Below are 15,887 nucleotides of genomic sequence, written 5' to 3'. Positions count from 1 at the left end.
AATCGGAAAGTGGGCCCCAAATTACGAAGGACCATATGTGGTGAAGCGAGCTTTCTCCGGGGGAGCATTGATTCTCACAGACATGGACGGAGAAGAACTTCGATACCCAGTCAACGCTGACGTGGTAAAGAAGTATTATGCTTGAAGACGTTGCTTGCATCAGCCCGCTAGGATGAAAACCCAAAAAGGGCATCCTAGGCAAAAGTTAGGGCAAGACAAAAAGCCCGCCAGTACAAGGGTACTAGGCAAAACAAAGGCAAAATTATCCCCGCTAGGACATGTCCTAGGCAAAAATTAGGGGCAAAAGAATAAGATATAAAAACAAAGCAAGCAACGATCACTTGAACCGAAAACCGAAAGGCGGTTCAAGTGATAATCTTCTAGAAGCAAGCGTCTTGCAGTATCTACACTCCTGGCTCAGGCATCTCACCCGAAACAACTAGGGAAACGGGAAGAGCAGCAATTACAGATATAATTGTTTAAGCCAAAAATGTATAGCCAACCTTGGCCAGCCATTCTTCAGAAATTCCTTTTGTAAATCTTTCTGTATGAACATTTGTGAATATCAATAAAATATCCATTTGTTTCTTTTCTTTCTTGACCTTGTGATTATGCCTTTAAAATTGATGTTTCTAAAAATTGTACGAAACTCTTAATAATCGGTCAATAAAAGAAAATTGGAGGGGTTCCTGTAAAATCCATAATCTCCTGCATAAAGGCTCACAAAAATACTCCCTCGCGTCAATGACAGAAAGTCCTCCAAGAAGAAGAGGATAGGGAGAGCCACTCACTTTTCTAAATAAATGAACAAAAATAAAAATTGTATTACATTTGTGCATCACACACATGAGTTGCACATTCAAAGACCTTATCATGAGGCAACTGCATAAAATAGAAAAATAGAAAATTGCTTGTGTATGACAGCAGCAAGCAAAATACAAAGATTCAGAAAATCAGCAGCATCATACAGAATAACTGAGCCTGGAGAGGCTCGCCGAAATAATACTCTCTCAAAAATAACTGAGCCTGGAGAGGCTCGCAGAAATAATACTCCCCAGAGAAACCTCAACTCACGCTCTTGGACTCAAAATCCCCAGCAAGAGCTATCAAAGCAAAATCGTCAAAATCCCCAATGGAAGTACGATCACCCAAACAGAATATCCAAGTCAAAGGACTTAAACTTCCTCAGTGAAGATAGCTCTCCAACTCAAGTGTCGAGTGAGGCTAAGCCTGTAGAGGCTTCCTAAATAATACTCTGGGATACATAAGATCCCCAAATCCCCAGTCGCCTACTCAAGAGGCATCCCTGCAAAAGAAAAAAAAAATAATAAATAAAAAAATCAATAATCATTCCCCAAGTGGAATCTGGCTCTTAGCCAATCATTGAACGTCAAGCTGATACGCCTAACAGAAGAGGCTAATCAAAATCAACGACAAAATCCCCCAGTGGATAACAGCCTACACAGAGGCAGCAAAATCAGAAAACCAAAAGAGACACCCGAACAAGGATAACCGGGATACTCCACCAACGTCGAAAGGACGTCAGCCAATCATAAGGCACCGCTCACATCAGAAAGAGCATCTTTGTGTCTACACCCAAAGGAATCAGAAATTCCCCAGTGGGAACCAACTACGCTATAGAAAGTTGGGGCACAAGAACCTATGAGTAACTGCACATCCCCTAGACGGATCCCTGCGTTATCCAGCCCTTAGTGGCACAAAATCAGAAACAACCGTCGAAGCAGCACCGTGGACTGTGGAGACAAAATCGTCACACATCCCTGGAAAGGAGATATTCACGCTACCCCGTCGTCACAAACACGGAGGTATGCAGCTTCCAGCTCGGACAATGAGCGAAGCTATCTCTGGAAAAGGGGGTACTTACCGCTTACCGTTGTCATAAGGGTACTTAGCTTCCGGCTCGAACAAAGAGTGAAGTTAAGCCTGGAGAGACGGTACTTACAGCTTCCAGCTTGGGCAACAAGCAAAGCAAGGCCTGGAGAGGCAAAACTCATACTGCTCACCGTCGTCACAAAGGTGCTTAGCTTCCGGCTCGAACAAAGAGTGAAGTTAAGCCTGGAGAGACGGTACTCACAGCTTCCAGCTTGGGCAACAAGCAAAGCAAGGCCTGGAGAGGCAAAACTCACACCGCTCACCGTCGTCACAAAGGTACTTAGCTTCCGGCTCAAACAAAGAGTGAAGCTAAGCCTGGAGAGGCGGTACTCAACCATCAGCGTCATCAGAGGCGCGTTGATGTCCAACTTCCAGCTCGAGCGTCGAGTGAAGTTGACCTTGGAGAAGGTAAACTCAGCTACCGAGGATGTCAGAAGCGCCGAGGTATGCACCCACCTGGAGAGGTTACTCAACATTTTCCTACCGGAAGACGCTACAAGTCAGAAGGTCGGCACAATACCCGGACAATTGGGTCAACTCCTTTACTTGTCAGCCGATACACCAAGAGGCCGTCCGACTAAGTAAAGGGGGGGCAGCTGTAGACCCCTAAAATTGTCCGGGTCGGAAATAAAGCTTGAAGACTCTCGAAGATTGAAGGAAGATCAGCCAGAAGGACTCCTGGAAGGCCCTAGGAGGGTTCTCTGTAGGTCTAGAGGTCTTAGAATAGCTCAAAATAACGAAGTGGAGGGAAAAAGCCCAATACGGCCGTACTGCATTCAATACGGCCGTATTGAAGCTTCAATACGGCCGCAGCGAACTCAATACGGCGTATTGAAGTTTCTGAAACTTCAATACGGCCGTACTGAAATCAATACGCCCGTATTGACACTTCAATGCAGCCGCTGTGAACTCAATACGGGCGCATTGAAATTTCTGAACTTCAATACGGCCGTATTGAACTCAATACGACCGTATTGAAGTTCAAAAATTTCAATACGGCCGTATTGCTCCCGTAGGCCGTATTGCGCCTATTCCCTATAAATATGACGTCAATTGGACGTCATTGCACACTTTTTCACTCAGTTTTGACTCCCTCCTTGAGTATTCTGGGGTTTTTGAGCAGTGTTCTGCCCTAGAAATCTCTCTGGGAGTCGATCCGACGAAGTTCTGGAATTCCGAGCACTTAGCTTGGAGATTCGAACCTAGTCGAGGGGAAATCTCTTTGATTCCCTTAGTTAAAATTTTGTTCTAGGAGAGCGAGGAGCGGGCTTGTAGAGCGAGGGAACGCCAAAACGCTTCCCAGTTCATTTTTTATAAAAAGCACGCTTCAAGAGGTTTCCCTTCAATCCTTCCTTTTACTGCTTTCTGTGTGCATATTTAAACTGTCATCATGTAGATAGTCAATTCATAATTGTTTAGAATAAATAGGGGTAATTTAGTAATTTTACGCTGTTATTTTAGAAAATAATCTGTCATAGGGAACCCGAAAGGGGCGCTGTGGGGTGCTAACACCTTCCCCACGCGTAACCGACTCCCTTACCCAACTCTGGTTGTAGTGGCCAAAGTTGATTTTTAAATCAATTGCCTTATCCCTTTTTCCGATGTTTTGAGTAAAACATTGGTGGCGACTCCACGAACCCTCCTTTTATGAAAACCTCTAATCCATGGAGGGTCCCGCTTGGGATTAATATGGATTAGTGAGCCTTTTAATAAAATTGCTCGTTTGACGAGGTCTCAGTTTGAGAATAAGTCATCCTAGCAATCCACTATTTTTAAACAAATAAAAGAGTCCAACCATCCCTCGCGAATGCCGAAAGCCCGTTTCGGGCCGGTGGCGACAACTAGGAAAGGAGTTGTGTTTGTATGGGATAGTAAATGTGAGAATAGTTTCCGAACCCTTAAGGAGAAGTTGACTAGTGCACCTGTTTTAGTGTTGCCTGACCTTAGTAAGACTTTTGTGGTTTATTGTTACGCTTCTAAGATGGGTTTGGGTGGAGTGTTAATGCAAGAGGGAAAGGTCATATCTTATGCATCTAGGCAATTGAAAATACATGAGAAGAATTACCCCACCCATGATCTTGAATTAGCAGTTGTGGTATTCACACTTAAGATTTGGAGACATTATTTGTATGGTTCAAAATTTGAGGTGTTTAGTGATCATAACAGCCTTAGGTATTTGTTTGACCAAAAGGAATTAAATATGAGGCAAAGGAGTTGGTTAGAGCTCCTTAAGGACTATGATTTTGACCTTAGTTATCATCCGGGCAAAGCCAATGTGGTGGCTGATGCTTTAAGTAGGAAATCTTTGCATTTGTCTTCTCTTATGGTTAGGGAGATGGACCTTTTGGCTCAATTTAGAGACTTGAGCTTGACTTGTGAGGTGACCCCTAGTAGTGTGAGACTAGGTATGACTCGAGTGACTAGTGAGTTGTTGAGGGAAATTGGAAAAGCACAGTTAGTGGATTCATTTCTAGATGCTATAGGACAAGGTATTGGAGGAGAGTTTACCTTGGGTGTAGATGGAGTGTTAAGATTTAAAGACCGAGTGTGCGTGCCTAGTGACCCTACACTTAGACGTTTGATCCTAGAGGAAGGTCATAGAAGCAAGCTTAGTTTTCACCTAGGAGCAACTAAGATGTATCAAGACCTTAGAAAGATATTTTGGTGGCCTAGGATGAAGAAAGATATAGCTAAATTTGTGAGTGCCTGTTTAGTGTGTCAGAAGGCTAAGATAGAACATCAGAAACCTTCAAGACTACTTCAGCCTTTGAGTATACCCGAGTGGAAGTGGGATAGCATTTCTATGGATTTTGTAGTTGCTTTGCCTAGGACTAGGAGAGGGCATGATTCCATTTGGGTTATAGTTGATAGGTTAACTAAGAGTGCACACTTCTTACCTATTAATATTAGGTATTCTCTTGAGAGATTGGTTGGACTATATATTGATGAGATTGTGAGATTGCATGGGATACCATCTAGCATAGTTTCAGACAGAGATCCTAGATTCACCTCTAGGTTTTGGGAGAGCCTACAACGAGCTTTGGGGACCCAACTTAGACTTAGTTCAGCTTACCACCCTCAAACTGATGGTCAGACTGAGAGGACTATTCAATCTTTAGAGGATTTTCTTAGAGCCTGTGTGTTGGACCAAAGGGGTAGTTGGGATAGTCTTTTACCTTTGATAGAATTTACCTATAATAATAGTTACCACTCTAGTATAGGTATGGCACCTTATGAAGCCTTGTATGGTAGGAGATGTAGGACCCCTTTGTGTTGGTGCGAGCCTGGTGATAATGTTATCTTAGGACCTGAGATTGTGCAACAAACCACTGATAAGGTTAGATTGATACAAGAGAGGATGAGGACAACTCAGAATAGACAGAAAAGATATGTTGACAGGAGAAGGAAGGACTTGGAATTTCAAGAAGGTGACCATGTGTTCTTGAAAGTCACTCAGTGGACTGGGGTTGGCAGGGCATTGAAATCCAGAAAACTTACTCCTCGATTTATTGGTCCTTTCCAAATTCTAAAAATAGTTGGTAGTGTTGCCTACCAAATTGCTTTGCCTCCTAATCTGTCAAATCTCCATGATGTTTTCCACATTTCCCAACTTCGGAAATACATTCATGATCCTTCGCATGTGATTGAGTCGGATCATCTTGAGGTTAAGGAGAACCTAACTGTGGAAGCTACCTCGGTGAGAGTTGAGGATCGAATGGTGAAACAACTTAGGGTAAGGAAATTCCTTTGGTGAAAGTTATTTGGGGAGGAGCTACATCTGAAAGTACTACTTGGGAGCTAGAAGAGAAGATGAAAGCGTCATATCCATTTTTATTTGCTTCAGGTAATTTCGAGGACGAAAATTTTTAAAAGGAGGGGAGAATTGTAACACCCCAATTTTATTTTATTTTTTATTTTTTTATTAAATTGAGGGTATTTTGGTAAATTTTATAAATGTATAGGGGTGATTTAGTAGCTTGGAACGGGTTGTTCCAGAATTGGAACGGGCCTTTCCAAACTACCAAAATATATGCGAGTTCGTTGCCCAAAACGGGTCGTTCTCAAGTTGGAATGGGCCGTTCTGGACTATTAAAAACTGCTTTTAACTCTAAGTGGGAACGGGCTTGGAACAGGCTTGGAACGGTCATGGAACGGGCTTGGAACGGGCTATGGCAGTTGTGAGTAATAAATGCAACCAGAATGGCCCGTTCTGGTTTGAGAATGGGCCGTTCTGGGTGTCATTTTTACCCATGATTCAAGGGTCCAGAACGGGCTGTTCCGGCGAAGCTGGATGCCTATAGATTGAGCTCTCTACCACTCCCAAAAAGGCACACCTCTCATTTTCTGATTTCTTTTCTTCTGCTCTCTCTTCTTTTCCCTCTACTTTCTGCTTCAGACTGCGGGAAACCCAGCGAGGGAGACCAACCAGATCTCGTATAAATTCAGCTTCTACATATCAAGGTACGGGGGAAAATGGAATTATTTATATGTAGAGTTACATAAGGGAATTGGGTAGAGGAAGAATCCCTTAGGATTATGAGCAATTTTATAATTATTTCTGTTTGGAGAATTATTGGTCTTATTTGATTCTATATGAATTTAGGATTATGAATATATGATTTATTTGTAAAAATGATGCTCTGGGAGAGAGAACGAAATTATAGAAAAGTGCCTGTAGGCTAGGTTTTGGAAAAATTGGAATATTTCTGTTTGAGAAATTGATGATCCCATTAGATTCTATATGTGCTGAGGAATAGAAATACATATTTAATTTGTAAGAATGATGATCTGAGAGGGAGAATGAAACTGTAGAAAAGTGTCTGTGAGTTAGGTTTTGGAATAATTGGGGGTTTTACTGTTTATGTTAAAATTATATTAAATTGATAATTCTATTAATTATTATATTAATTTATGAATGTTATTGCTATATTACTTGATAAAATTAATGACTTAGATATGAATTGCTTGAGATGTATGAAACCCATTATTTTGGACTTATCTGGTGCGTGTATGGAATTGAACTATGAGATGTTGTGTGGAATGTGAATGAGATGTGATTGTGGTTCTTCACACCTATGACCAGGGGTGAGCATGGCCCGAGATTGTGACGTGGGTATCGTGACCTTGGTTAACATGTTAGGGGTGAGCACGGCCCTAGGTTAGAGGTAATGCGACCTTGGTACATTGTTATATCAGGGGTGAGCACGGCCTTAGATTGTTATGTGGGTATCGTGACCTTGAATAACATGTCGGGGGTGAGCACGACCTTGGGCTAGATATGCTACAGTGGAATCGTGACCTTGGCACAATGTTATATCAAGGGTGAGCACGACCTTGAATTGTTAAATGGGTAGCGTGACCTTGGCATAGTGTGAAGTGCAAATTGGTGTGATTGAGAATTATGACGTGATGACGATGCATGGTTGATTGAATTACGTTATGTTGAAATATTTATGAATATTAAGTTAATATGTTGTGTTTTCTCATGTGCTATATATATAAATGTTTTCTTTTCTCACCGTACGATTTATGGATGTTTTAGGTGAGGAAGATCCGGCTTGAGTGGCATCTAAGGATGTCAACAGTTGAATTGTGGGTGTGCTATGATATTGTGACATCGGGGCAGAGAATTCTAGGATATAGATTTTTATATGTATTTTGAGTTATACCTTGTCTTTTGAAAACAATTTGTACACTTTTGCATTTCATTTTTATTATTGTGGTTATTGAAGAATAATTTTGAAGATTCTCATGTGAACCCTTTTACCGAAATAATAAAATTTATTTGTAAGTTTTCATTATTACAATATATGTGTTGGGTAGTAAGGGTGTCACATTTGGGGGTCCTATGTACTCTTCTAGGAGGTTGTTGAAAATGATCTCCTAAGGCTAGGCTATCATCATGCATGGATTCTCCTATGGTTGAACTATGAACTTGAGAGCTATGTCTACTTCGGTGTCTATTGTGCAATTTTTCTTCTTTTTCCTTTAATAGACGAATTTCCTCTTCCAAAAGAGCAAGTTGAGCCTCTCTTTCAAGTTTTTCTTTAAGTCTATGTTTAGCCTCCTGCTCTTTCCAAATCTTTAGTGATCTTAATTCATGTGCTACCTTTGAAATGTCATTGTAATCACTTGAATTACTATCACTATGAGGAGTAGAAAATTCTTCCATTATAGGTGAAATATTTTTTTTTATAAAAGACTTTTTGAAAGAAATTTTTAAAGGTTAAGACTAAGTACTTGGAGGACTAAGTATACAAATTGAACTTTGGAGGGAGGTGAGCTACTAAGAGCCACTTAATAACCAAGCCTCTTCAAGTAAAAATTACTAATCCCCCTTGTAGTTAATCCTCACCTAAAAGCTTTTTCAATGAAAATATTTTTGTGATTTTGATGTGATGAATAAGCTAGACGAAGTAAGTAATTAAAGACAAAAACAACTTGCAAGAATTTAAAACTATCTAACAGATCCCTAAGGTGAAAGCTTGAGAGGTACCAAAGACCAATCAAGGACCACTTCCACCAAGTCTAGTGAAAATTAGGGTTCTTAAAGGAGAGATGGTTGTGTACCAAAGACACTCCCAACACACTCTAAAAATGGCCAATTACAAAGAAGTAAATGCTGGACAGAAAAGTAAACAAGTGGCTTTCAAAGAAACAAAAAAAAAATAGCCACCAAGTTTAGTGATGAAATTAGAGACCACTTTTGTAAGGAAAATTCAAATTAGTGATGAAATTGGTCTCTAAATCCGTCACTAATACTTTGTTTTTTTTTATAAATCAATACAATTTGAATTATTTCTCCAATGGATCTTCACGACTTTGTAAGGTGCAGCAGCCACAAAAATTTCCAGCAACTTGAAGTATTTGGTGTTTGTTTTGGTAGCCAACCGAGAATATCTCCTTTGTCACCTTTCCTCCTCCTTATCTTAGTCCTCTTTTGATGACCCTTGTAGAACTAGTTTCTATGGAAATAAACTAGGTCAAAACTAGGCCACACTTTGAGTCCAATGTTAGGTACAAACAGCCAAGACAAGATAGAGATAACCAAGACAAGAGTAGAATAGATGAGTAGACAATTTAGATGAACAAAGGAATTAATTAGGCTAGTACAAGAAGGAAAGATCTTAGATAGGTTCTAGAATTTGAATAACAAATCAAAACACTCAAAAATTCACAAGCTGAAAATGTATGTATTCCAAACTACACACTATCAAACCGAGAAGCTTAAATCAAAGCAATACAATCTCCTTTTTGGCTTTTAACTTGAAAAATTAGGTTTGAATATATATTTTTTTAAATCAACTTTCTTTTTGAATTTTCTTTGGAACTTTTGGTCTATATATATATATATATTTATTTTATATTTAGGAGATGTCTTTTACCTCTTTTGAATTTTGAAATTTCAACTCTCGGTCACTACTTCTCAAAGCACTAAAACTGGTTTCAAAATATAAAGGCAAATGACACTCAAATTGGGTCAAATTGTAATGAAATTTGAACATGCTTTTGTCACTTGTTTTCTTTAATCACATGCCACGGTTTTACCTCCAAATTTGAATTTCAAAATTTTCTAAACAAATTTTTTTTTCAGCAACCAAAAGATATTCAAAATCAAACTCACGGAATTAGGCACAAAAATTTGAAGACACTTTGTATCAAAGGAAACCTAAAAACTAAGAAAACTACTGTAGACCCCTAAAATTGTCCGGGTCGAAAATAAGACTCGAAGACTCTCAAAGATCAAAGGAAAGTCAGCCAGAAGGACTCCCAGAAGACCATAGGATGACTATCTGTAGGTTTAGAGGTCTTAGAGTAGCCAAAAAGAAGAAAGTGGGAGGTTTGGAGCTCAATACGGCCTCCTTGGAGTTCAGTACGGCCGTACTGCACATTTTGTACTACAATACGGCCGTACTGAAACCAATACGGCCGTATTGAAGTTTCTGTATTTCAATACGGCCGTACTAAATTCAATACGGCCGTATTGAAGTACAAAAACTCAATACGGGCCGTATTGAACCCAGGGGCCGTACTGCGCCTCATCCCTATAAATAGGACGTCATTTGGACGTCATTCCACACTTTTTCACACTTCTTGGACTCTCTCCTTGAGTATTCTGGGGTTTTTGAGCAGTGTTCTGCCCTAGGAATCTCTCCGAGAGCCGATCCGACGAAGTTCTTGAGTTCTAAGCATTTAGCTTGAGAATTCGAACTAGTCGAAGGGAAATCTTTTTGATTTCCATAGTAAAAATTATTTTTTAGGAAGGAGCGAGCGAGCTTGTAGAGGGAGGGAGTGCCAAAAAGCCTCCTAGACTTCATTGATATATAAAAAGCACGCTTCAAGAGGTTTCTTTTCTAAAAATCCCTTCTTTTACCGCTTTCTGATTGTTGCATATTTAAATTTATCATCATGTAGATATTTAATTTACAATCGCTTATAATAAATAGGGGTAATTTAGTAATTTTACGCTATTATTTAATAAATAATCCGTCATAGGGAACCCGAAAGGGGCGTTGTGGGGTGCTAACACCTTCCCCACACGTAACCGACTCCCTTACCCAACTCTGGTTGTAATGGCCAAGGTTGATTTGCGAAAATCAATTGCCTTATCCCTTTTTCCAATGTTTTGAGTAAAACATTGGTGGCGACTCCAAGAACCCTTCTTTTTACGAAAACCACTAATCCATGGAGGGTCCCGCTTGGGATTAACATGGGTTGGTGAATCATTTAATAAAATTGTTAGCTCGACAAGGTCTCAGTTTGAGAATAAGTCGTTCTAGCAATCCACCACTTTCAAAACATTAAAACGAGTCATGACCATCGTCGCGAATGCCAAGGTCCGTTTCGGCGGGTGGCGACAGATGGCGACTCCACTGGGGAAGCCTCGAGAGTCAGTCCCATTTAGTGATGGATTCTTTTCAAAATAATAGTTTAAAATTACTTTATTACCCCTTACTTGTATGATAACATGCTTTATCTATTTGGCTTTAATAACTGTTGTATGTTTAAATTCTCGCAATTGTTTGAAATAAAAACTGCACACAAACCTTTGCACACAACAGTTCCCTCTATACCCGGGGGCATGAGTGGAAAGCCATAGGGAGTGGATGTTAGTACGGCCGGTTGTCGAATGGGTCTATAGGTGCCCGTAGACCGTTGTCGGAAAGCATCACTCAAGGTGATAACCATGAACTTGAGTTCGACAGTTCGTTGGAGCTTTCCATCGACTTACGACAAGAGGAATTGGGTCCCTATAATGGGGGCACCTTGGGGGCCTCAGACCGGTGAGAACAGTTAGAACCACCTTGAATATGCACTTTTCTGCAGGATACCCCTACCTCGTGATTCGCTCGTGACTGTTCGTGGATGAGTGAATTGTTTGTGTATAGGTTTATGTGATATTGTTTGTGCATTAATAAAACCTCGTGATAAGGTCTAAAGAATAATCCCCATGCATGAAAATACCATGACATGAGAGGAAAGACCATGTGCGAAAATATAATAAAAGTGAGGAGCATGTGCATCATTACCAATAAGACATCATGCATCCTCATAAACCATGCATTTTAGGTTCACCAATACCTCTTGACATGAGTAAAAGAGACCCATAATTATCGAGATTCTCCGTTGAGGAGAGATCATAAGTCAAGGAGGGTAGTAACACTCTGTTTTAAAAAGGCAGCGCCTTAAAAATGGAGGGTTATCAAGCTCATGTCAAGAGCGTATTCATTCCATTAAACTAATTAGATTAAACATTCATTTTTAGAAAGTGGCTGGTCATCTCTCTGTCCTCACGCGCGCACAGAAAATCAAGAAGATGGACGCGTTGGAGGAACAAAACAAGAAGCTTACAGCCGAACTCTCATAGCTCAAGGAGCAGATGGCGCAAATGATGGAGCTCATGCGTCATCATAATGTACATGAGTCTCACCACAGTGACCATGAGTCCCATCATGTTGGAGGAAAAGTGGAACAAGAGTTGAAAAGTGGGAAGCTAGCTAAACCTTCCCAATCTTTTAAAGCTAAGAAGATCTTTGGGAAGAAGAAGGAGAGAGGAGTCAGCGCCATAACCATTTCCTTGTCTTCCTCCACTTCGAAGTCAGGAAAGTCGCAATACAACTCTGTGAAGAAGTTTGATAAACTTCCGACCACATATAGCGACCTCCTGCCGAAGCTAGTGGAAGCTCATCTTCTAGCTTACGTTCCACCAAGGAAGATGGATCCACCTTATCCCGAGTGGTACAAACCACAAGATAAATGCCTATACCACTCGGGGGCACCAGGACATTCAACGGAGAACTGTAAGGCTCTCAAATACAAGGTCCAAGACCTTATTGATGCCGGGTGGATCACTTTTGATTCAACAGCGCCCGACGTGAGCAAGAATCCTCGGCCAAAGCAGGAATAGAGAGAAGAACAAGCCACGATAGGGCCCCTTCATATTTCTCTTTTAGGGACTCATGATCAGTACCCGAGATCATGAGAACCTTTTCATGTAAATAAGGGTTTTTGTACAGTTTTAATACATATCAATAAAGAGGCATTTTTCACATATCATTCTCTCTTTTGTTCTTTTCTCTCTTTCCTCATTAACATTAATAATTCTAAACCTAAACAAAACCAATAAAATAATTATGTCTGTAATTGTTCGCTCTGACCGGGTTCCGAAAGTTGAGGATGAATGGGTTGAGTTGGACAGTGATGAGGAGGCCATCTCTCCGGATCTGTAAAGACTGCTAAATCAAGAAGCTCGTCTACTCCAACCGTATCAAGAGAAATTGGAGACTGTGAATTTGGGGCAGGGCCGAGAGATAAAAGAGGTCAACATTGGGACCCATATCAGTGATGAAATAAGGACACATGTTTCCACTATGATTATAATAAAATCATTCTTTATTCTTTCTCATTGCTTCTTTTCTTGCTTATAATAAAATTCTAAATCACATTGTTTTTAACCCTGTTTGAATAAACATGAATGAGGTTAAAATCATCTTAATAACAATAAACCCGCATCATTTTTATGTGGAAGTGTGTGTGACAACTTGGAGCACCTTCCCTTGGCCTCGACAAGTGCCATCATGGATAAAAAGAAATCCTTTAAAATAAAAAAAAGCTCGGCAGGAAACCCAAAAAGGGGGCTGCGCAAAAATAAGAGCAAAAGACCCGCTAGGAATCCCACGAAAGGGTGACCTAGGCAAAAGTTAGGGTTGCAAAAATGAACAAAAACAAAAGTCCGCTAAAACGCCACAAAAGGGTGTTTTAGGCAAAAATAAGGACAATCAAAAAACAAAAGAAATCCATGATGGTACCATGAACCGAATTCAAAAAGAAAGGTTCAAGGGAAGCTATCTAAGTTGTCAAATCACAACGTCAATAAACAAAGATTTTCTTAACTTCATAAGTGTTTAATCAAACAAGCCTAAACACATAAGCCTACCTTGGCCAACCATTCTTACAAAAACCATTTTTGAAAAATAAATCCCCTCTAAAACACAAACTTCAGAATAAAAGTATCTTTCCCTTCTTTTCTCTCTTGTCCCAAATAATTTTAGAATAATCTAGTGGAAGCATGGAGAAATAAATCATCACTGAAAATGGATCTAATCTGAATAATAAAATGGTGGAAGAACTGTGCCAAGAATTCAAGATCCAACATCATAACTCTTCCCCATATCGGCCAAAGATGAATGGGGCAGTCGAGGCAACCAATAAGAACATCAAGAAAATAGTGCAAAAGATGGTTGTCTCATTTAAAGACTGGCACGAGATGTTACCTTTCGCTCCTCATGGCTATAGGACTTCAGTACGTACATCTACAGGAGCTACTCCATTCTCCCTCGTTTATGGGGTGGAGGTAGTTCTACCCGTCAAAGTCGAGATACCTTCTCTAAGGGTAATCATGGAAACAAAACTTTCCGAGGAAGAATGGGTTCAAAGCCGATACGACCAGTTGAACCTTATCAAAAAGAAACGGCTGACCGCCATATGCCATGGTCAAGCCTATCAGAGGAAGATCAAAAAGGCTTTTGACAAGAAAGTCCACCCTCGAGTCTACCATGAGGGAGAGCTGGTAATAAAGAAATTGCTACCAACTCAAAAGGACAAAATCGGAAAGTGTGCCCCAAATCACGGAGGACCATACGTGGTAAAACGAGCCTTCTCAGGAGGAGCATTGATCCTCATAGACATGGATGGAGAAGAACTTCGATACCCAGTCAACGCTGACGTGGTAAAGAAGTACTATGCTTGAAGACGTTGCTTGCATAGGCCCGCTAGGATGAAAACCCAAAAAGGGCGTCCTAGGCAAAAGTTAGGGAAAAATAAAAAGCCCGCCAGTACAAGGGTACTAGGCAAAACAAAGGCGAATTTATCCCCGCTAGGATACGTCCTAGACAAAAATTAGGGGCAAAAGAATAAGATGCAAAAACAAAGCAAGCAACGATCACTTGAATCGAAAACCGAAAGGCGGATCAAGTGATTATCTTCTAGAAGCAAGCGTCTTGCAGCATCTACACTCCTGGCTCAGGCATCTCACCCGAAGCAACTAGGGGAACGTAAAGAGCAACAATTACAGATATAATTGTTAAGCCCAATGTATATAGCTTACCCTGGCCAGCCATTCTTCAGAAATTTCCTTCTGTATATCTTTCTGTAAAAACACTTGTGAATATCAATAAAATATCTATTCACTTTCTCTTCTCTCTTGACCATGTGATTATGCCTCTAAAATTGGTATTTCATAAAAATTGTACGAAATTCCTTTAATAATCGGTCAATAAAGAAAAATTGAAGGGGTTCCTATAAAATCCGTAATCTCCTGCATAAAAGGCTCACAAAAATATTCCCTCACGTCGACGACAGAAATTCCTCCAAGAAAAGGAGGATAGGGAGAGCCATTCATTTTTCTAAAAAAAAAAATAATAATAATAATAATAATAAAAATAATCAAACTTGCATTTTTGCATCACACACACATTAGTTGCACATTCAAAGACCTTATCATGAGGCAATTCCATAAAATAGAAGAAATAGAAAAATTGCTTGTGTATGACAGCAGTCAACAGAAAAGGCAAAAATACAGAAAAAGCCAAAAAAATGACAAAAAAGGCAAAAATACAGAAAAAGCCAAAAACGACAAAAAAGGCAAAAGATTTAGAAAATCAATCGCATCGTACAGAATAACTGAGCTTGGAGAGGCTTGCCGAAATAATACTCCCACAGAATAATTGAGCCTGGAGAGGCTTGCCGAAATAATACTCTCTCAGAATAACTGAGCCTGGAGAGGCTTGCCGAAATAATACTCCCTCATCAGAATAATTGAGCCTGGAGAGGCTTGCCGAAATAATACTCCCCAGAGATATCTCAGCTTCCACTCACGGGCCAAATTCCCCAGTGAAAGCTATCAAACCAAGATCAGCAAGATTCCCCAAGGAGGGCTTGATCGTCTAAACAGAATATCCGAGTCGAAAGGACTATGACCTCCTCAGTGGAGGATAGCTTTCCAACTCAAGCAATGAGTGAAGCTAAGCCTGAAGAGGCTTTCTAAATAATACTCTGGGATACATAAGATCTTCAATCCCCATTCGCCTACTCAGAGGCACTCCTTCAAAAAGAAAAATTACAAAAGACAAATAATCATTCCCCAAGTGGAATCCGGCTCTCAGCCAAACATCAAGCGTCAAGATGATCTGCCTAACAGAAGAGGCTAATCACAACAAAACGACAAAATCCCCCAGTGGATAACAGCCTACACAGAGGCAACAAAACCGGAAAATCAAAAGGGTCACCCGAATAAGGATAACCGGGATACTCCACCATCGTCAAAAGGACGTCAGCCAATCATAAGGCATCGCTCACATCAGAAAGAGCATCTTCGTGTCTACACCCCAAGGAAACATAAATTCCTCAATGGGTACCAACTACGCAATGGAAAGTTGGGACACAAGAACCTATGAGTAACTGCACATCCCCTAGACAGATCCCTGCGTTATCCA

This window comes from Cajanus cajan, chromosome 7 (assembly GCF_000230855.2).
Source record: "Cajanus cajan strain Asha chromosome 7, NIPB_CcT2T_4, whole genome shotgun sequence".
Lineage (NCBI taxonomy): Eukaryota > Viridiplantae > Streptophyta > Magnoliopsida > Fabales > Fabaceae > Cajanus > Cajanus cajan.
Note: the sequence above shows the minus strand (reverse complement) of the source record.